The sequence below is a fragment of the Equus quagga genome, chromosome 6, assembly GCF_021613505.1.
Source record: "Equus quagga isolate Etosha38 chromosome 6, UCLA_HA_Equagga_1.0, whole genome shotgun sequence".
NCBI classification, from domain to species: domain Eukaryota; kingdom Metazoa; phylum Chordata; class Mammalia; order Perissodactyla; family Equidae; genus Equus; species Equus quagga.
Genome location: NC_060272.1, coordinates 6,075,861 through 6,100,333, shown reverse-complemented (window position 1 = coordinate 6,100,333; position 24,473 = coordinate 6,075,861). Strand labels below are relative to the sequence as shown.

The window sequence follows — 24,473 nt, the reverse complement described above, 5'->3', positions numbered from 1 at the left end:
TAAATATGAAAGTCATTGGAGTTATTTGTGCTCTTGTTTTCGGTTATAGCTTAGACCCTCATGTTGCGCTTCACACTGTATTTTAATTATTTTGGAATTGGGATTTTCTTTTCTGGTGAGGTTATTTCTAACAAAGATTTTAAGAAATTATGCAGGATTTTTTAGAAAACATACTGGAACATAAGAGTAAGAATGAAAGATTTGCTTTTTTTCTTTATTAATAAAAATAATCCAGTTCCTTAATGATGCTCTAGTATGTGCCTGTGTTTTCACATACACTATTTCACATAAGACCTCACGATTTTACATGCAAGCAAACTGGTGCTCAAAGATGTTAAGCAATTTGCCATAGGCCAAAAAACAAACTATAGATTTGAACCCAAGATCATTGTACAAGGTCTGTCTTTTCTCCATGGGCCCTGCTGCCTGTCTTAGTGTCCTGTGCCTGCCATAACAAATTACCATGTACTTTAAGGCTGAGTACAAGACAAATTCGTTATCTCACAGTTATAGAGGCAGAATTCTGAAATCGAGGCATTGGCAGAGGATGACTCTCTGGTGGTCCTATGGAAGAATCCTTCCTTGGCTTCCCCACCTTCTCGGGACCCCCTGCCATCCTTGATGTTTCTTGGTTATAGGAGTGCCACTCCAGTCTCTGCCTCTGTCATCACATGACCTTCTCCCCTGAGTCTCTGTGTCCAAGTAGTCCTCTGTTTTCTTTTATAAAGACACTAGTCATTGGATTTAGGGCCTATCTTAATGCATTATGACTCATCTTACCTTGATCTGCAAAGACCTTATTTTCATATAAGATTATTCGTAGATATTAGGGGTTAGGACTCGAGCATATCTTTTTAGGGGATGGAATGAACCCCACTGTACTGCCCTCTTCCCTCTTTTTAAAATCATAAATGGAAGCATTTTAGGATGCAAGACTGTAAATTGAGACTTCCTTAATTTCATAAGAGGTTTAATTTGATCTAATTTTCTCTAATTTGTCTCTCAAGAATATGTACACATTTATATTTACAGTAGAAATTCATGTCACTGGAAATGTGTTTCTCTCAAATTCTGGAAGATGGTTGCTGTATTAAATTAATAAGGAAAGACAAAGGAAATAAAGTTTATTTAGCTTGATATAGAAACGTTTGGAGGGCTAATACTCCATAGGAAAAGACACGAAAAGTTACTTAACTCGTTTATAAGAAAAAATATTCATTTTATAGAAATCGAGCTGAAGAGGAACTAAACTGACAATTCAGCATAACGGCTATGGGATTTGCTTAATATTAAAAGAAAATATGAAACACATCACAGAAGGAAACTGAATGACCTTTGAGTGATACTGTAAAATCATCAACTTTGAAGTCTTTAGAATTCTCAGAACTCATAGAACACCAGGCTGGATTATTCAAGAAAGGGCTTGGTCCGTAGTACTTGGCTGATATGATAGTTCAACACCTGGATGACGTGGGTGAAGTTGCTGCTTTAATTAAGTGAGAATAGGATAGAAAAGTTGGATTCATAGCTTTTGTGGTTTTCCTATGTTCTGATTTTTTTTCCTGAATATTGGTTGAGGATTCAGTAAAGTTACTGAACTATTCAAGGCCAATCTCCATTTATTTTCTCCAACCAATTGTGATTAATCACACAGAGCCATTGCCAAAATTTGTTGTTTTAGTGCCATCGTGTGGATTGCCACTCCTAGTGACCCTGTGTACAGGGAGCGGAACCCTGCCTGGTCTTTTCATGCCACCCTCTCACCTTCTCGTGCTGTATCAGACGATGCTCCACTGCTATTCACAGGGGTTTCATGGCCAATTATTTTGAAAGCGGGTGGCCAGGTCCTTCTTCCTAGTTTGTCTTAGTCTGGAAGCTTCGCTGAAACCTGCCTACCATGGCTGACCCTGCTGGTGTTTGAAATCCTGGTGGCATAGCATTCAGCATCACAGCAACATGTAGCCACCACAGGATGACAACCTACAGAGGGGTGGTGTGGTTCCCTGACCAGGAAACAACCTTGGCCGTGGTGGTGACAGCACCGAATATTAACCATTAGACCACTAGAGTTGGCTTTGCCAAAATAGGCTCTCTATTTTTGTTTCCTGTATGCAAAATGGCCATATTTATTCTCAGGAACCAATATTCATGTGGCTGTGCTTGAAATTTTAAAATCCTTCTTCCATTTCCTCAATGCAAATTGCTGGATGAGGACTTCAACTTCCTGAGTTCAGACAGGGTTTGTCAGCTCTTAGTTCCACTGCAGGCCGTGATTTCTTTCCTTCATCCTAGAATGTCTCAGTTTCCTATTTCTGATGGAACAAGGCAGGAGGATCTACTTCTTTATAGAGGCTGCACTGAGTCCTGATCTAGGCATCCCATATGACACTTAAAATTGAATATTGAAGGGACATGTCACCCAGAGAAGAGCTCAGCACATGGCAGGGTAGTGGTTTCAAGGTGCAGTAGCTATGACTGCATCAAGTGACTCCCCTTCAGCATATAGAGACTGTTATCACAGCATAAATATCAGAGATAATATTGATGAACTAGAAGTAGCAAACCACTTGGACCACCCTAAGGACAAGAATGAATCATGTTTATACCTAGAGCTGGGATTAGGGCAGGCTACAGGAACAGTGCCTTGGATGGCAATTCACAAGGTACATTCTCACTGTAGAAATAAGTTACATATTTAGTCATAAATTAATTGGGTCTTCCCAGTGACTCTTTGCATAACTGAGGAATATGAGTGAGCCTAATTCCTGTTGAGGTTAAACAGCGTCTTCCAAAGGAAATCAGTGAGCACTGGCACCAGTCCCGTTCCCAAAAACAAATGCTTAGAAAAAGAATAACAACTGAAGTAGTTCTAAATTATGGTACTGACTGGGGACAGCCTCATGTCGTTTTCAGACTTGATGAGAGCTCTATTATGATGAAGTGAGTTCTCTACACTTTTTTTGTGCTTTCATTTTATCCCCCATTCTTTGATATTTTTCCCCACTTGCTGCTGGCATCATCAGCACATTACCTGTGTTTCTTGATCTTTCACCTCAGATATATTGTACTTATTTAAATAATGATTTACTTTTCCCTTTGTTTTCATCCTCATACAATTTCTCTAACTCTTATTTGTTCCCATGGCAATAACTCAATTGTAGTAATGGCCAGTTGCCTTTATAGTAAACATCTCTTCTGCCTGGAACAATTTGGTTTATATTCAATAATTGTTTATCTAGCAAACATCAGTGGTGTTCATCAGGGAGGACCAAATTAGGCATATACTTAATAATTAGCTTCCGGCAAGTCGCAGAAGTGGCTGGCTGGTACATACATGACTATTTGTTAAAATGGTGCCAGGACTTTATAGACGCGCAATGTGTACTCAGTGATTACATAAATAAGCAATTGAGTGAAAGAAGGGCAGGCACATTTTTGGAAGTCAGCCTGAATTTAGTATCACTACTATTAACTCATTTTGTAACTAATAAATACTGTCTTATAGTCACATTCATCTTTTACAGATTCTAGAATTCCTCATCCTACTCATTCTATACTTTTGCTTAGAAGAAGTGCCACTTCAGCACACAGATGGTCTCAGTGTCTGATGACATTGCGTTTCTTTACCAGGAAGAACTGAGAAATAGAAATTGATGTTATTTCATGTATGAACATAGAGTTAAATCTCTAATTTTCAAATTACTAACATTTTCATGGTTCTACAGTTCCCTTTTTCTCACATAATGGAATAATCCAACCTCATATACAAAGTGATGTATATGTTAGTTACTGTTATTCAGTGACCTTCATTTATTGATCCTTATCTTCATCAATTTAACTAATATATATTGATTACCAAATATTTTTAACAGAAGTCCTGCCTTCAGGGAAACTACCTTTTCTTTTAATTCATTCAGGAAATGTTTATTGAGTGACTACTATGTCCTAAGTGCTACACAGTGAATAAAAAGACATTTCATATTCTAGGGTAATGGCAAAAATGAGCAAAAGCAAGCAATCTAAGCGTACCACTGAGAAGTCTGACCAATGGATTAAGCAGGTCTTAGCTTCATTACCACTGTTATAGCCAATCCACCATCCAACCACAGAAATAACTTACTTTTAAATAAATGTTGATGAAATATATTGTTATAAAAATTGTAATTACTATAGAAATATGTTCCTACCAACAATCTCAAAAGAGAAATTTATTTTACTTCCAGAATTAAAAGCCGTGGTACTCGGCTTAGAGCTGCATGTACAATAGTTCTTCCATTTTCCAAAGCTTATTGATGAGCAAGAGAGACTGCACATTCGTTCATTCCATAAATGTTTCAGTGCCTTCTGATCTGGACTAAGAGGGTCAGCAGTGAACAAAAGAAGCAAAAATCTCTGCCTCTTGGAGCTCACATTCTCCTGGGGAGAAGCAGGAAAAAACAAATACGTTAATGAGTAAAATAGATAGTGGGTCAACTAAAGAGAATTATTGAAGGGGACAAGAAGAAAGGAGTAGAGAGTGTTAAGACGGAGGGGACAGCAAGTGCAAAGCAGTGTGGCAGTGTCCTGTGCTTGAGGAACAGGAAGGAGGCCAGTGCAGCTCCCTGGAGGGGATGCGGGCAGGGCAGGACGTGAAGTCAGAGAGGCAATGGATCTAATAAAGCCCATTGCAAGGACAGGAGCATCTACTTTCACCCCAGGTGATCAGGGGAGCCTTTGGAGGGCTTTGAGTGGAGAAGTGACATTGTCTGACTTCTTTAAGGTGACTTGTTTAAGGAGATCACCCTGGCTGCTGGTTGCAAATAGGCAAGGGGGAGGGGCAGTACAGGGAACATTCACAGGATGCTGTTGCCACCACCCAGGCTAGACAAGGTGGAGGTGGCGGGAAGGGAAGGGGCTGACATCTGGATGTTGTGAAGGTTGAGTTGTCAGTATTTGGTGTGGGGTTGGATTTGGGCTTGAGAGAAAGGACAGAAGTCATGGATGACTTCCCCTTTTATGGCCTGAGAACCAGAGGGTTGGAATTTGTGTTTGCTAGAGTAGGTGAAAGACATGGGGTTGGGTTTAAAAATGGCAGAAAAAATATATTTGAATCACATTTTTCAAGTCCTTCAGGAAATCTATTTATAAAAAGTTTCAGGGCCGGCCCCATGGCCGAGTGGTTGAGTTTGCGTGCTCCGCTTCAGCAGCCCAGGGTTTTGCTGGTTTGGGTCCTGGGCACGGACCTGGCACCACTCGACGAGCCACGCTGAGGCAGCATCCCGCATGCCACAACTAGAGGGACCCACAACTAAAATATACAACTATGTACTGGGGGTACTTGGGGAGAAAAAGCAGAAAAAATAAAGAAGATTGGCAACAGTTGTTAGCTCAGGTGCCAATCTTTTAAAAAAAAATTTTTCCATTGATTTTTCAGATTATTTACTGTTGAGTTTTTGTTAAGTAGGGATGTGTGTGTGTGTGTGTGTGTGTGTGTCCGTGTGTGTGTGTTGCCACCATATACTGAACAGCATTTGAACAGTGGAATTTTAATTGAAACACAAATGTTCTATGTTTTGGAGGAGGCGTAGCTACTGTGAATGTTGTCAGTACTTTTGTCAGATGATCTACAAAACTCTGGAAGATACTAATAATTAGCTTTTATACAGCTCTCCCTATGTGTCAGGCATTTTTCTATGTGCTTTACAATTACTAATTCACTCAGTCCACACAAAATCCTAATTTGTATGTGCTAGCTTTTTCTGCTCTTTACAGGTGAGGTGACTGTTGCACAGAGAGGCTAGTCTGTCTGCTAAAGGCTGGATGATAGTGGTGGAGGCAAGATTTAAGAAATATTACACATACAGGTGATTCTCATTATTCGTGGTAACTATGTTCTGTAAGGTCACAACAAACACTGAATTAGTGAATATTGAACAATAGCTCCTAGGGGACGTACACGGTTAGGTTCCTACAAGCCTCCAGTCACAACATTTTCATCAACAGATCTGTACAATCTTTGTTTTGTGTGTGCTTCTGCTTAAAGACATCTTCTTTAATATATTGTTGATTCATAAACATCAAACTCATGGCCAATAGGACTATAACTCATGCCTGAACAAAGCTTCTCCAACACATGTATTTTCTATTAAGGCTTGTTGTAGCCTTCTTGCACTTAGAAACACTAGACAGCACCTCTGCATGACACCAGGGGACCATTGTAAACAGGGAAATCACCAACGAAAAGCTCAAACATGCAAAAATGTGGCTCTAAATAGATGGAATAAGGACATTTGTTTACACTATGAGAGCTAAGCAAGAAGACTTGTTGGACCTCAGCTGCGAACGTGCGTGTTGGGTGAGTTTTTCACCACTCTGCATATACACACGAATGAACATCAGAGTACCACGGCTGTTGACTTTGGGATTGCAAATAAATTTTAGCACATAGGCAAATTTGCAAATATGGAATCTGTGAATAATGAGCATCATCCATATTTATTACTAAGCAAAACAATTGACATTTTTTAGGTTATGGATATGAAATAGCAATCATCTAAACCCATATATTTTAGGAATTGGGATGGGTCAAAAATGATAGATTTCTACAAGATGTTTTCAAAATTTAGACACAAAAAGTTCTCATTATTTTCACAATTTCCATCTTATAGTTGAATAGAGCTTCGCATTTTCCTGGAAGTTTCACAAATATCTCACTGGGTCTGCAGAGCATTTCTAGGACACAAGCAATATGGTTAATATGTAATAATTTTTATATAAAGAAATTTAATATAAGAGAGGCTATGTAGTAGAGTAGAATCCCCAAATCTAAATGTTTTGCCTGCCAATAAAATAATATTTTAATGTATTATAGTTTTTTATATTTAATATATAATTATATATTGTATACATTATAATTATACAGTTTGTCCACTGAGAATTTTCTTTCACTTACCTTATTTTATTGATTATTTGAGCATCTCACATAGATAAATTTTTTATTTTACATTCTACATTATCCAGTTTTTAAAATGCTTTCTAATTTGTGGCATATTCAAACACCAATGATATATAATGCAAATTTTTTGTATTTTTTTAAAATAATTCCAAGGTAATTTGCTACTTCCCAGATTTTAAGAAGCTTTTCTGTTATTCAAGAATAAATCACAGAGGCTGAAAAGTGATTAACTCAGACCATGTCACGTTTTATTCTCTTGAAAATCTTTGTTTCACCATGTTCGTGTACATATATTTCTGGCATGTTGTATCAATGCATCTATGCCTTGAGTAAGTGTTTGGAAAATACACTCAGAATCTGCTCAATTACTTGCTTGCTGAGAGAGGAACAATAGATTTTTCTTTGCTATTTTGTCCCATGTGATTTCGTAGGGGATAGTCTCTAAATAGCATTGCTCAGTTTTCATCTCTGATGTGACTTTGGATTGAAGGTTTGCATTTCTCTGCAGCATGCTAGATCCGAATTTTCACGTTCAATTTTCCAATGTGGCCACAGTTGCTAAGCTACTCTGTCCTGTTAGCAGTTCTAAAGCTGTGACAAATCTGCACATTTTAACAGTCCACTGCATTTTGAACCGTAAGAAACAAATTACTTTTATTTCAGTCTTTATTATTTTGAAAGGAAAATAATTTGATAGAGTAAAATACTGTATGATGCTTGTCTTGGGGAAGATGATTACCTATGTTCTTAACTCATCATCTCAGACGTCTTTTTTTTCCCTGTTGAAAATTTTGGAGAGGATATGACTTGAGACTTCCCATGTCCTAGAACCGTTTGATATATTTTGCTATAAAGGGTATTTATTATACATAATTTCAAGAAATGAGTATTACATAACTGAAGGATAAAATGGCATTTACTTGTTTATTGTTGTTTTTTAAAGGGGTGACAGGCAATAGCAAATTGCTAAGTTATTACTATGATGTATTACTGGAAGATCTTTTTTAAGATATTTTCACTCCTTGAAATTAGAAAGTGTAGGAGGAAATATTACCCCGTGGAGAGTTATTAACTAAGGGAGGCTCAGCAATACCTTTATCATTGTTTCACTTCAATAACAACGGGATGAGTACTGGAAACGGCAGTGAGTGTTTTCTTGATCCTTGGCCTTTTGTGTTTGAACGTCTGGTGTTAGTCATTGCTCTGGCTGTTGGATGGAGTGTGTCGTGGACTGTGTCTAATGGGTGATGTGAAACTAGATCATTTTAATGGGTGCTGTAGGCAACTTCTGGAAGACAGCAATTCTGTCATGACTGAAATAGTAAATGATATTTCAAAATAGTAAATGATAGATATTTCAAAATAGTAAATGATATTACTTTGTGTTAGGTGGCTTAAGGTAATAGATCAAAATTAAGTCGTTCCAAAACTTCACTCATTAGTTCTTTAGACTAGTCCCAGCTTAAATACTAGTATACAAAATTTGATATTGTTTAGTTATAAATTACCCTGCCCATGACTTGCATTTGTTAAATATTAGGTCACTGGGTGCTCTGCTATTTCAGAAGGTTATAGTCTTCTCCAGAAAATGAGTCATAGAGCCAAATGGTTCAGGGTAAGTCTGATTTGCCAATAAAACTGTGGCAGAAGATCTTGGCCTCATTATCAACCTTTTATGTAAATGACCACACGCACAATATTTAATCTGCTTCTCAGCACTTGATATCGCCTTCAAATTCACTGAGAAAATTGAAGTCTTCAGGCTTGAATACCTTCAAGTTCCTACTATATCACAAAGAGTTAAAACAAGTAGAAAGTTTTGATAGTAGGCATGGAGCAGAACTCAGAGCCAGAGGGCTCGTCTGCATAATGATGTAGAGGAAATGCCGACTGTCATCTTGTTGGATATATAAATAGATGAATCCTGTTGACCATAGTGCAAAGCCTTCAAAAATAGATGAAAACAATATTCAAAGGTTTATGTATTTATTTTATCAGCTGATACTAACTCGGTACCACCTGACACTTTACTACCAGTTTTTTTCTGAAGAAAAAAATATATCACTTTATCTTAATTTTAACATAACTATTAAGAACAAAGTAACACTTTTTACATTAGAATAGATGTGTCTTTCTAGTCAGTGATTTTTCGCTTCTAAGTGAAGTAAAATTCAAGGTATATATCCTTTAAAAAATCAAGTATTCTGGTAGTATTCATGATTGGTGTTTTTTCAACTGTTGTGGAAGTTTATTTAACTGGAAAAAATTAAAGTAATTTTTAAAGACTGCCTTGATTTTTCAGTTCTGTATTCTTCAATTCTGTTTGTTTGGTGGTTTTGGCACTTTTGTCATGATTGTCAACATATTTTCACTTAAGTGATTGAGTGAAGTACACCATGGCCAATGCCATATCAGTGTGCTCAGTATCCATGCTATAGACAAAAATTGAAAATGGTCTTTTCTGTAAAGATATATTAAATATGCAGAAATTTACTCAATCATGGCTGTTAATGTCAGAATCCTAACACATTTGGAAGTACTTCAATTACTTCTGTGTTATATTTATGGCAAAAAACACTATATTCACAATCACTGAAAATAAATTTGTCTTGTTTTGAGCATGATTTCTGTTGGCCCGGGGGTTCCATGATTTCACTCCTTTGTGCAGTATAAATTGTTAATGCAGGAAGATGAAAGACCTGTGCTTGCACATAGCATTAACTTGATTTCTTGTGACACACTGTGTCATTAATAAACATTTTCAAGGACTTCTATTGGTGATTAAGATTTTCCTTTTTGACTTATATTCTGATAGGAGGAAAAAAATACTCTTTAAATACAAAAGCATAAACTCAAAAAGGTGTGCTTCATGGCATTTCTATAATTTTATAGAAAATTCTTTGAAGAACAGAGAAATGCGTACATTATATACTTTTCATGGGCGTCCAATAGAAACACGGGCATGTTAGGTTTTTCCTGGGCTTAATAAGTTGGGAAAACACACATCTCTACCATCTGTGCCCAAGACCTAAGGAAAACTTTTTCAGGTTTACCCTGTTCATTTGTTTATCTTCCATTTTTTGTAAATTATATTTCCCCTTCAAAAGTGTTCTTTCATGCTAAATAACCTTTTAAATCTATATTTAAGACAATTTTTAAAATTTAATAATTTATGTTAATATTGTAAAGCATTTAGATTTAATTTCTAAATGTTATTTTAGTAAGATGTTTTCTCTTTCTAATTACACAGACAATTCATATTTATTTTAGAATCATTGGAAAATACAGAAAAACCAGAAGAAAATGCCATCTACAATCCCACTGGTCCGAGAAAATCAATGTTAACATTTTAATACATGTCCTCCTAGTTCTTGTCTGTGGGGGAGGGGGTGTGTATGTAACACACACCTAAAACTTGGATTCATATTAGGTCTTTTAACCTTCAGAAATTTTTCCATGTTTTTAAATATTTTGCCCAAACATGTGTTTAGCGGCTGCAATAGTGTTCCATCGTTTAGGTGCTATAATACTTTGGGGTAACTTAAGCTGTTTCCAGTTTTTCACACTGAAAAATAATGAGTAGTTGTGATTTAAGAGATTTCTTTTTACCGTAGAATATAATTATCACTTTTATTTCCTCCATGAGTGAAACGGAATAAATTCAAATAAAGCTCTGAGGATTTATATGGATATCAACAAATATGGCTCTTTCTCAACTAGATGCAGTCAATTGAGAGGTTTTTCTAACTATTTGCCAATTAGATTTCAGCAAAAGAATTAAGATATAATGCTCTGCTGTAAGAAACTTGTCATATAAAATGACCGGCCCATTCCTCTAGAATGTTCCTGGTAATGCAACCCTTGGAAGAATTGAAAAAATAGTCAAGTTAGAGCCCTAGCTGAGAGAGGCTATGCCATTGTACCCTACAGTAATTTAACATAGGACGTGAGCTTCTACTGTAGGGTCAAATACATCTGGAAGTATTTACTAAAGGAGAAAAACCATGTAGCGTTTCTGCTATGCTCCATTTCCCCCCTCTGACCTTGCTTCGACCGTTATAACTCAAGATAGCTGGGAATGATGAAATATCTCCCCCATATGCCTATCACAGCATGTAAGTCATTATACAACACGGCTGTAATGCAACCGTATTTAATTTGGAAAGCACCTTCTACATAGGTGGCACTAGATTGGGTATAAAATAAATAAAAGAGGGGGCCTCTCTATTGAGAACTTGAAGTGAGGATAAAGCACACTTAAATGAGAGATACACAGGGTTAGATGAAAAGATGAAATTCTAAAGTAGTAAGGGATGGAGTGAGTCTCATGTCCATAGAGACAGGGCTAAAAATTTTAAATACCGGAGTAAGTCAATCTGTCAAAAGATTCCAACTGAACCTGGAACAACCCAGTTTTGACTATTGGCACAGGTAGAAATTAAACTTTTTGATATTGATGAGTGGACCAATGTCCTCTGTGATGGTGACAGCATGAATAAGGCTTGCAATTAAAAGTGGTGAATTGTGGACCCTGTGTGGGTTCTTTTGGCTGAGTGGCTATTGCAGAATCCCAGAGGAAGAGGGATTAGCATGCAAATCAGTAGTATCTTGAATGGTGAGAAATACCATGAAATTGCTACCTGAGAGATTGTTATTTATGGAATACACCCGAAGTGAAAGAAGAGTTACACGCTTTGTCCAGGAGGAGGAAATGAAGGTATGTGATAGACAGAAGGTTTGGGAAGCATTCCCTGAGGAGCTGATCACCAAGGTGAGATCTGAAGGATGAGCTGGGTTTGTTAATCAGGAGGAGGAGGAGGAAGGAACATTCCAGATAGTTGAACAGCTTGTATAAAGACTCCTTGATGGGAAGGAGCAGGTCTGAGAGGAGACCAGTGTGGATGATTGGAGAGAGTGGAGAGAGCATGATGACTGAGAATGAGAGATAATTGAGACCCAATCAGATGAAAGGGGAAACTGTACTAGGAACCAATGGTGAGTTTTAAGTGAGGATAGGTGGATACATGGTCAAATTGTCACATGGAAATGACCTCCCTTGAGGTGCAGAGGAGAAAGGACTGGAGGGTCGGGGTGGATGCTGTTAGCATTGTGAGGTTACTGCTGCAGCTTAGGTAAGGGGAGACGGAAGTCTGGGCCAGAGTGATCATGGTCACGAGAGATGGAGCAAGTCTGGCAGATGGTTATAAAACAGTACAGATAATATGGTCCTCTTTTATAGAAAATAATATATTCATATGATCACATATATATATGTATATGTAGTTGTATATAGGTATACTGTAGATGTTTTTATAAAGTTGATATCATGGTATCCATACTGTTTTGCAACCTAATAAATATATATGATGGCTTAATATGACAACTGGCAAGGCTATACTAAAATTTATATAATAGCCCTTTATTTATCCTTTAAAGTATAATGAGATTATTGAAATAGAATGCCATAACAGTTGCCTTAGAGATTCTCGTAAACTTCTAAAACAGTGATTCCCATAAATCTAAAACTACATTTAACTTTTAACTTAATTTCAAAAGTTCCTAGAAACTTGTGATGTAAAAATCTAGTTCTATCTCTTGGAAAAAGAATGCATATTTTACCATGACCCATAAAATAAAAGTATTTTAATGGGATGATTTATTGCTAAGAAAATTCTTAGGTAAATATATTACATTAAACCAATATCATTGAAGTACCCACTCACTTCCAAGCATATTGCATCTGTGATAAATTCCACGTGGAAGCAGTGCTTTGAAATTTTGATCGTTCACTGTCTCTGCAGTATTCCTTTCCTACCGCAGAAAACTAATTTATAATAGGAGTTTCCAACACATATTGATGGTTGGAAGGTACAGATAGGTCAAAAATATCTGTCATCTAAGTTCTTGAAGTCACACTTAGAATCCAATTCATGATAAAGCTGGTTTTAAAATATGTTTGTATTTCAGTATTGTCGTGTTGCCACTTATGTCTGCACTGTTCTAACAGACCACATGCAACTGCTTAATGAGGGAGAAGCCACAGCCCAGAGGCCTGCCAACGTGTCAGGGCTTCAGTGCCTTAACTTTTGGTTCAAGTTGTGTTTTTCTCAATTTTTATTCCCTGTAAATGGATGACTAGTGTCCCATGCGGATTTGTCCTAGCTGTGTATCCTCTAGGTAGAGCTCGTTTATAAGTTTTTATTTTATTGCCTATGACTTTAATTGAACCACCTCTGTAAGAGATCACTCTTATTAAGACAGCTTAGTTCTGAGGTCGCTGGATTATCACGCAATCTTTTTAGCAAAGAGAGAGGAAAAGGATCAAGTCGTTCGCATGTGCCCGAGCAGATGGAGAAATGTCTGTCTTTTGATTTGTCATCAGTGGTCCCCCTTTCGTCTTCTGACTCCATCAGAAGAGCAGCCCTGGCTGTCACACTAGCTGTTAGATGTGGATGATGGCGTATTTTTTATTCAATTCAGAACTCATCTTGGGGAGTTGAGTGTGATGTTTGTTAATAAATCAAGCTCCACAAAATCAAGAATTCCTTCACATTTAAATTTAAAGAAACATTCAATCTTTAAACCTCATTTTAAAAGTGCTTTTTTATACCAGGATAGTGCAAACTATGCACTTATTTTTTTGGACTCATAAATATCAGACCCAGAATAGTGCATATTCTTGATTGATGCTTTCATGTAATACCTGTTTCTTCATTCATGATTCTTGACACTCATTTCTTTTTCGATATTGTATCTATTACAACAGCCAGATTTGGGTATTTTAATATTAATGGAAATATGTTAGGTAATTTACACTTTAGGTATTTTATCATTTTCAATGAAGATGTTATGAGATCTATACTTTTTTACATATATAATTTAATTCAGAAAGCTCCAGCTAAGACTTGCCAAATGAAAATCATTCTTCCACTGATTTTGTAGGCTATGTTCTTTTAAGGATTGTCATCTGCTAAAGAAAAAAATAGTAACGTCTAAGCCTTCTAAAGATTTTACTTTAAGAGCTGGATAACTTGCAGATGTTTTAACAGAATTTTGGAATTCTATGTTAAAATGTGAATAATTTTTAGTTGCTTTTATGTAGATGGAGTAGGAATTACCATTGCATAAAACACATACATTATTCAGTTGTTTTTATTACCATTTGCATATTTTTGATATTTGATCTCGTAGACACAAGTTACTATGTACTGTTTGTTAAGTTGTTGGCAAGTTAAGACTCAGGAGAAATGCCGCAACTGCATTACCTGGAAAATGAGAAAGAAGGTGAGGGCATGTCATATCAAAGAAATGATGTGGAAAAAGCGTGATAGAACTAAGACATTTAAATTTAATTCAATTTGACTGCCCTGGGCATATAGAATATAAAAGAAAACATTCAGGGGGAGAATTGGAGAATTTGGCAGGCAAAAGTGCTTATAGTCCTTTCCATAATAATTGAAGACTTTTAGCAAAGACTTTGGGTTAAAACTTTAAGGACTATTAAGTCAAGTGGGAATGTATACATGAATAAAGAATATATAGAGTAAAAGATAAGTTTTCTTTGGTCCAAGAAAGTAAATTTCGAAAAAACTAATTCAAAATGATGCCAAAGAATATCTAGTTATCACTAAGGATTTTCTGTCAGTCAAGAAGAAGTAGAAATGGAATAAATCTGTAAGTTTAATTTCTAAATATAGCAGAAGGAAGGAAGGCATTTGATGGTAGGATCATGCTGATCATAGGCTTGGTGGTAGATATAAGACATCTTTGCCAGGAAACACAAAACAGCTATAACAGCTGTAAGATCATCCAACACATCGTTCTCTTAAAGAACTGTTAGAAATAGGTCCAGCCTAAATTGTCGCTTTGCCCACCCTGTAGCTGGTTCTAGAATTGCTTCTTCAGTTCTGATACTCAGCTGTCCTGCTGCCCCCATCCATGGAGACGCAGTTACCACTTGCTTCCATTATGAAGTGATTAAACTGGTAAATAAAAATGGGTACCATAGAAAAGTGTTTCGGGCATCCCCAGTCAAGGTGCATCCTAATAGATGCTTATAGGCCATGCCTGGAACTTGATTGTCTAGCTCAGCAGTGCCCAAAGTATTTGGACAAATTGGTTCTCATCTCATCCTGACCCATCCCAACATATGGCAGCTTCACAATGCCATGATGCATTGTGAAGTTATAAGAGGCTAGAGAGTATGCAAGGCTTTCCAAATAGGTTTGACCATGGACACCTTTTAAAAAACTCTCTTACAAATATAGGGTGCCATAAAATGCAGTTAAAAGCTGGCAAAACTTAGTGAAACCAGGGAAAGGAAAAAGGGCAGCTCGCTGTATAGGGAGTCAACTCTACCACAATTGGATGTCATCATCTCTGTTACCACCTATGAGTAGAGTTAACAGGTAGTGAAAATATGTAAGGATAGAATGTTTGAGAGTGTCAGTCTGGGATTAGGGAGAATTAATTGGAAGGTCACAGATAATGAGAAAATCTCAACAAAAAAACACTTTAAGAGACATCTGCTTGAGTCTCATCTCAAAGTGAGATGACACCTCACCTTGATCCTATTACCCAAGTTTCCACAGCCAGTAAAGTTTCAGAACTGGGACTCCCTGAGATTGGTCTATTTCCAGAGTTCATGTTTGTCCCTCTCTCTACCAGCTCTCTGTATCTACTGTCTTCCTGTGCTGGTTGGTGCTGATGTGGATTGTTTTGTAAATTTAACTGGACTCTTCAAGTAAACTGGAAAGACCTTGAACACCTCCATTGCCTATACTTTTTATACCACTTCTGTATCCTCATCTGAGAACTGCAGATACTAAAATATGAAAGGAGACCTCAAGAACAGAGAACAGAGGGGCCGGCACGGTGGCACAGCGGTTAAGTTCACACGTTCTACTTTGGCGGCCCAGGGTTCGCCAGTTCAGATCCCGGGTGCAGACATGGCGCCACTTGGCAAGCCAAGCTCTGGCAGGTGCCCCGCATATAAAGTAGAGGAAGATGGGCACAGATGTTAGCTCATGGCCAGTCTTCCTCATCAAAAAAGACGAGGATTGGCAGCAGATGTTAGCTCAGGGCTAATCTTCCTAAAAAAAAAAAAAAAAAACCAAAAAACCCAGAATTATGGGATTTTTAGAGTTTGGCAAGGATCTTGTCCCATTATCTCCTTTAAAGCGTTCCTTGAGCTGTCCCAGGTGTGACACTGGTTAGGGGCTGGGTTTGGAGAGGAACCCACATCCTTACCTTGCAGACGACTGGTGACAGATCTGCTCTCCGATGGTCTTTGGTTCCTCAGGGGTTTAAACTTTTCCCATGGCAGTCAAATTTCCTACTTCTCTCAGGTTCTATTCTCTGAACTAATATAAATTCCAAATAATATTTTAGAATATAAAATTGGTCCTCAATAAGTTGTAAGTCATGAATCTTCCTCTCAAAGTCCAGATAATAATGGAAACATTATTTTCAAAAATATCTCTGGTTAACTCATGATGTGGATTCATTCATTCATTCACTCCCTTAACACATTACTTGTTGAGGGTCTTCTATGTGCCAGATGCTTTGCTTGCTCCTGAGAATACAGGAGCAACAAGAGAAACAGGATCTCTGGCCTTAAACATTGATAGTCTTGTGTAGGAGAGAAAGTGAAAAATGAGCATAAGCACTAGTTCATTTTTTTAGTGTATAATCATTAATATATTTACATAGACATTTCTGTGCATGCCATGCATCCAATCTTAACTTCAGTGAGTGCTGTGATGGCGTAGATAAACACTACTGTGGCAGCTCAGGCGAGGGAGTGCCTGACCTCATCTAAGAGACACTGGGCAGCGGTGGAGTAAGATGGAAGGAGCACCTACCTGGAGGCACCGCCTTTGGGAGAACATTACATAAAACTCGGGGAGGTGATTGGGGGTTTTGGGTGGTAGCCATGGGAATGAAGGAAATATTGATGATATATTTTGATATACGATGATATGTTTTGATGATGATGTATTTTGAAATCATTAGTAATGTTGACTTTTTTAATGTAGGAGCTAAAGAAGGGGAGGGAATTTAAAAGTGACTCCAAGCTTTCTGTTTTTGGGAAATTGGGAGGAATGGTGCAATTTACCAAGAAAGCCAAAACCAGTGGAGAAATCTTTTTATGTGAGAGGGCCATGCATTCCTTTTTGAACATATTAAGGTCTGGATCCGTGGAAGACATCCACCTGGAGATGTCTAGGAGGCAGTTGGTCCTGGAACTCAGGAGAGAGAGAAAAGTCTTAGGTGAATACACATGATAACAGAAGCCTCAAGTAAAGGAGATCAACCCATGAAAATGTGAGGTCCCAGAGAAGAAAGAACATTTGGAAGAGGGTCCAGAGTAAACCGATTAAAGATTGTTTGAGAAACAGGAGGCTACAAAGAAGACTGAAAAAGAGAAGCCGGGTTTAGAATGCAAACCAGAAGCTTGTATTGTCATGAAATTCAAGGGGAAGTATGCCTTCAGAATTTCCTTGGGGCAACTGGAAAACTAAGATTAACAGAAGCTAGTCATTCAAACATAGAGAAGCAAATTCTGAGGAAGTTGCAAACTGCATCCATAACTCAAATGTAAGGAGATATTAAATTTTGTATGGTTTCCCACTCATGTGTACATAAATATTACAATGTGGAACATTAAAACTATAATAGAATATTCTAGACTAAAGAAAGAAAAAGAAAGAAATGTTGGCACTGGCACCATAAGGCACTAGAGATGAATCACACGTGAAGCCCATTAGTGCAAAGTTTTAAAGGGCAGAAAATATCAACTGCCTGTGTTTTCAGTTTGTTCATAAACAGACCTGGAAAAAGCTATACTTTCTCAGAGCAATGTGGAGTGCTCAGATTAGAAAAATAGGCTTTTTAAAAAGCAAAGTAAACACACTGGTGTTGGAGAATAATTACATGAATAATTAATTTTAGGAGAGTAGGCCCTTTCATGCAAGGCCTTAGTCAATAGTATTTACGATGTACCAACGTGTGGTTCACACGAAACCATCACACGAGAGGAAACGAATGGCTTAGTAGGAAATGTGACGTAAGTGACTGGCACAATACCTTGAAATGATGTTGAATTTACCCCAACCGTACGAGCTCTTTACTAACCTGGAACCTCTGCTTTCTTGCGTTGGCTTTTTCTCAGCAACGCTTACTCGATAGACTTGTTTACAAAATTGTATCTTTTAATTAGAAGATTGACTTTTAATTACATTGTGGCCATTAATTGATTCAAGTGTTACTCATGCTAGCTCACCAGATAATCATTAACTTATCTAAATTTTCACTTCTTATCTTTGGATTCAGTAGATTTGAAACTTGCCATAAGAATGGTCATGTGTTTTCATCTTGTTTCATAGTTTTGTTCACTTTTTATTTTGAAAAATGTATTTCTCAATATACATATCATACATGTTTCTTGTAGAAAATTGAAAGACACCCACAAATGTAAAGAAGAAAATTTAAAATCACTAATAATTGTATCCCATAGAGATAATCACTGAATATCTTTTTTTTTTTTTTGAGGAAGAGTAGCCCTTAGCTGACTGCTGCCAGTCCTCCTCTTTTTGCTGAGGAAGACTGGCCCTGAGCTAACATCCATGCCCATCTTCCTCTACTTCATATGTAGGACGCCTACCACAGCATGGCTTGCCACACGGTGCCGTGTTCACACCGGGATCCAAACCGGCGAACCCCGGGCCGCCCAAGTGGAACGTGTGAACTTAACCACTGTGCCACCCGGCCAGCCCTGAATATCTTTTGGTGTACTTCTTAATCTCCCCCTCTCTTCTCTCCCTTTTCCCCACACAGGTAAAATTCATGCTGAATTTATATGGTGCCATGCATATATATCTTGGTAACCGGTCTTTTTATACCCATTTCCTGCATTTCTCCAGGCCTTAAAATTTTCTGTCACACATGATTTTTAATGATATGCAGTTGCATATTATAAATCTCAAGCATTATCCTATTTTAGATACTTTACACAAATTTTCATTACTTTTTCCTATTTTTATGATACTATAATTACATCATTTCATGATTACGTCTATAAATCTCTCATGACAGAAATATTTCATGCATGCCATTGTTTTTTTCACTTTAGGTTTTTATTTCTATACATGAACATATTTTAAAAAGCCAGATAGTGTTACAAAGGTTGTTAAAATCCTTGGAAAACTCAGACCATCCCTTCCATTCTGCCCTTCTCTTATAATTTTCCTTCCCAGATATAACCACTTTCAACTCTTTTAGATGATTCTTCTCGTTCTTATATCTATTTTGTTTACATTGCTAAACTTGGTTTTCCATCTTCATTCTGGAAGATAGGGATTCAGCTCTCTATTTGCGCATCCCCAACCCCCGTTAGATCCACACTCTGCCGTGTGCCCGTCCTCCCCTTGTCATCACATCAAACATCTGTCACATCAATATGTGGAGATTTATTTAGTATGACTATAAATGCTATTCACACCCTAGTTATTTTGGATTTCTACAGTTACCTTTTTTTCTTACGTGTTTTGTTTTCTTAACATGGTTTGTTACTTAGCATGGCAGCGGTGCTATACATAAATATTTATGTGCCCCCGAAGTAGTAATTATTGACCTCTGGACAGTTATAGAGGGAACTGTAAAAATGTGTTTCAATGTGATTTCAACTGTTATAAAATTTTAAATGGTTGTAATAGAGGTTTTAAATATTTTATCATAAAAATTTGTGATCATTAAAATCTCAAAGTATACTCGAATCATAATAAGGGCTTAATACATAGTTCCTTAATCAATAAATAGATTTCCCAATGGCATTGCCTCCTACGGTATCTGCCAAAAAATCTAGAATCCAAAGGAAAGGTATGTGCTTCTAGTTCTTCCTCTGTGCTTAAACAATGGAAACCTGTGGGAAAGTCTCTGCTTGAGACTGGAGACGTATGAATCTTCAGTTCCGGTTCCTTACTTTTCGTGATGGTGGGCAGGGAGAAGTTCAGCAGTCCTCTGGTTGGTTTGACTCAGATGCAAGAGGGTCAGCCTCCGCCAAGATAATGGGTCCATCCTTCTCAGCCCTGTTCACGGGTGCTCATCAGAGGTGATTCACCCTGTTATGGGTTTCTGCTGGTGCACACTCTTCCTGACAGCCTCTCTCCCTGACTTCCATGGGTCTTTCAACGGTGATGTCTCAGCTGAGCTTTGTCAAAAGAGATTGTGATTCCACAGTTTAGGGAAGCAATGTTTAAGAGTTTCTTCACCAGTTCCTTTTGGTGGCATAAATATTTCAGAATGAGAGGAGTTGCCTTCTAAATGATCCTTATAAAATAGCATTCCTACAAATTGCCCATTTCAACAATAATAAGGAGTGTAAAGCAATGCGGGGTAGAAAAGGTAGATACTCCACAAGAACACGTGCATCGGTTATTCCTGACTGCATTTGGTTGCCCTGTGGGATCATTATCTGCCACCCATTTTCCTCTGTGATGTTAGGTTTCATTTTGTGGGGGACTCTTATGGGTTTGCTTTTCTTTTTATGATAACAGTCTGCTGTCTTTGTTGTGATTCGTTTGGAGTTTGTCCTTGAAGACACAGGACAGAACTGAGAGAAACTTTTCTTTTCACTCTGCTATAGTGGTTGTAGCAATGGAGAAAGTTCTGTAGTGCTTTCCTGGGTCACTGGCTGCAAGATAGACTTCAAAGACCTAAGTAGCAAATTCCCTGGAAATAAATGAATCAGGTCATTTTTTGGAGATCTCTTTCAGAGGTACCTCAAATTTCCACTTAATCGTTCATAAATGTATTTTGTTACATCAGCGTTGTTTTTAAGAAAGAGATTTACAAAGTGTATGTTGCATTGGGTTTTTCCAATAACAGTAATAATAGAGGGCATTCTGTTATTTGTTGTGGTCTGCTACAAATACTGCACTCGGAACTCTTAACATTGCTGGGCCTGCATATCCTGGGAATGACATTTTATAAGTATTTCTTGCCTTTGACTAAAATTATTTTGTTTCCTTAAGCTGGTATTGTCAAATATATTGTATAGTAAGACTGAGGGGAAAATGGGAAGTAATCTACCATCTTCAATATTTCAAGGAGCTCTGGTCTGAATTTCCCTCTCTCTTTCCAGTTATTTCATTCTGTCCCATTCTTTTCAAGATTCACATCTTTTTTTTTTTTTTTTTTTGCTGAGGAAGATTCTCCCTGAGCTAACATTGACCACCAATCTTCCACTTTTTGTATGTGAGCCACCACCACAGCACAGCCACTGGCAGATGAGTGGTGTAGGTCTGCACCTGCGTACCAAACCCAGGCAGCTGAAGCAGAGCACGCCAAACTTAACAACTAGGCCACAGGGGCTAGCCCTCAAGAATTGCATTTTTATGTTTAGCCAAAAACTATGCCAGATGAGAAGATGGGTGATTTAATAGACTATGCTTCATGATTGTCTTTGCAAATAGTTTGTTTAATATGGTACTCTTTCTCTTCTGACCATTTTTCTCAGCATAGCTACAATTTATTGAGCGCCTACTCTATGTCAATCACTGGGCTGGGTACTGAATGGGCTTACACTGAAGGTAGCTAATATACGTGCAGTACTAAGAGTTGGCTCCATGTTGCAAACTGAAGGGCAGAAGTGGATGGTTTGCCCTTGGTCACAAAACCAGTGAGCAGTACCGCACACTCAGAACCAGGCTTCAGGCTTCTCTGACCCCAGGCCTCAACTCTTTTCTTTTCTTCTTCTTCTTTTTATTTTGTGAGGAAGATTGGCCCTGAGCTAACATCTGTTGCCAATTTTCCTCTTTTTGCTTGGTGAAGATTGTTGCTGAGCTAACATCTGTGCCAGTCTTCCTCTATTTTGTGTGGGATGCCACCACAGCATGGCTTGACGAGCAGTGCTAGGTCCGAGCCCAGGATTCGAACCTGCAAACCCCAGGCTGCCCAAGCTGAGCAAGCAAACTTAACCACTATACCACCAGGCCGGCCCCTCATGTCTTTTCTTTATGCCACTGAAATTCCCTTCCCCACTCTCCTGTTTCCTACCACCTGTAAGTGGAACACCCCCTTGCCCTTTGTGTCCATATTTTACTGCTCTCTGAGTTATAATATTCTATTTTCCATTTTCCAATAGCTTCACCAAAAGGTAGTTCTTACCGTAATAAATGCAAGATAGCATAAAATAAATAATTAAAATTTGGTGGACTTCCTCTATATAAGAAACTCCATTTAGACTTCCTGTTCTTATCTAAATCTTTCTTTCTTTTGAATGTGCATTTCCTGTAGGATAGCAAGTTTTATTGTGATACAAGACTCCATGAACAGTTCAACAGTGAATATTATTGCATTTCTCAAAGACTGGGTATTATTGGTCAATGAATTTGAAAAAATTGGGGGATACTCTTTAACTGGTTTCTTTAGTGAGGGGCTTCTCAGAGGTATTAATATGCTAATATGCCCTCAAACTCCATAGGACATGAATATAAAATATTTTTAATATAGATTTTCAAAAAAATTTAACTAAAACAATTTATGTAATGTATTTTATAATTATATTTGAGGAGAACATAATGAAAATCAAGTTAAGTTATATTAGCCTTTATGGTTTATCATGCCTGAACACTTGGCATTCCTAAGAGATTGGTTTTTAGGATTTTTGCTCTCTCCTCCAAAAGATTTGCGCTAAAAAATTGCAAGTCTTTTTAATATTAACAAAAACACAAGCCCAATTTTTAGATAGCCAAAGCACTTGCAAAGATAACTTAGAAAAGAAATACAAATGGCCACAAACATGTTAAGAACTAGTTAGCTTTCCTAGAATTAAAACTACTAATTTAAAAAAAGTTCTAATCATGAAATATATATGTATATCAAATTATCATGTTGTAAATCCTATACTTACACAATGGTATATGTCAATTATACCTCAGCAGAGTGGGAAGAAAAAGAAAATAAATTCAAATAATGGGGCTCAAATTTCAAACAAGACTTTAACAGCTTGTATTCGTCTGTATTTGACAATCTATGTTCTATTCCAGAGGTCAGCAAACTATGTCTCATGGGCCAAATCTGGTCCACTGTCTGTTTTCATATGACCCATAAGCTACAATTTACATTTTAAAGTGCTTGAAAATATTAAAAGAAGGATAATATTTTGTGACCTGTGAAAATTCTATAAAATTCAATTTTCAGTGATCATAGGAAAGTTGTATAAGAACACAAAAGAAAACAAAAGTTCTAACATATAAAATTTTCAGTGACAAAATATATACAAATATATAATTTAATGTTATTAATAATTTACTCACCTACAATTACTTCTTGAACACTTAGAGTGTACTAGACACACTATTAGATCCTAGAGATATAGCAATAACCAAGTAGTTTCTCTCATGGAGCATAAAACATAGTGTGGGATATCATCAATAAATAAACATGTGTATTTAAGACAGTGGATTATAATCATCTTTGTAAGAAATTAGAACAGAGTGAGGTAATGTCAAGTGATGAAGTTTTGGAGAATGGGGACTTTTAGATAAGTGATTCTAGGAAGAAGGCTGCAGAAGAACAGCCATTTCAAGATGCCCAAGGGGGAAAATATTGGGCCAGCAGGTATAACGTCAGTGGGAGTGGGGCATGTATCAGGCACAGTGAGGAGGCCTGTGTAGGCAGGGGAGAGCGAGCCAGAGGTCGGTGGAGATGATGGGTTAGAGAGAGGGTGAGGTCCAGACGACGCGGATGTTTGGAATACATGAGAGAGTCGAGGCAATCTCTGTCGCTCGATCTCTGGTCTCAAAGAACAGTTCCCTGGGTCATTAAAGTTTGTAAAATGCTTTCTGACCTAAAATAATTGCTTGTGTCCTATATATTAGTGTGAGATGACCGTCACTTTTTCCTAGTAGCACATGAATACAAAATTTTCTACAGAAAGAAGAAACCATCTACAATTCAAAACATCCACTCACAGAATTTTTCTATTTTTCCTAACGTGTTAGATGCCAGCATTTTTATATTTAAATGGAATATTTTGTGGCAAGATGTTTGAGGACTATGTAAATATTCTATTCATGAACAAACTTGCACTCTAGTTTTAGCATCCCTTGATGACTCTCATCTGAATCAATGATTACCAAAATGAATGGTAATTTCTTCTACATTTATTAGTTGGTATCCTTTTGTAAGGAGGGGCTTTTTCTTTTCCCCTATATTCAGGTATTTATTTATTTATTAATACCAGTATGAACTCAGGGGTTCTTAGCTGCAACTTTACAGTATAAAAGCCTGGTCAACATCCCCTTAACCAAGTTATCAAAGTTAGCTTCATCAGTGATGGGACCAAGGACATCGTGTACCTGCTGCTATGATGCTATGGGAAGAGCATGCCATCCCTTCTGTGGTTTTCCTGCCAAAAATCTGATTGTGAGGACTTATAAGAGAAGGTCTTAAAGAAAATGGCTGAGGAACTGTTCCAAATGGAAGGAAACTGGAGAGAAAGGACAACTAAATGTACTGGGTGATCCCGTATTAT

At 37.5% G+C, this 24,473-nt stretch overlaps 1 protein-coding gene across 1 annotated transcript in view; it reads left to right on the top strand.

The window, feature by feature from the left end:
- Positions 1-24,473, top strand: part of MYO16 (myosin XVI) — a 450,985-nt gene that overhangs the window by 54,440 nt on the left and 372,072 nt on the right. The gene's annotated exons all lie outside the window — the stretch shown is intronic.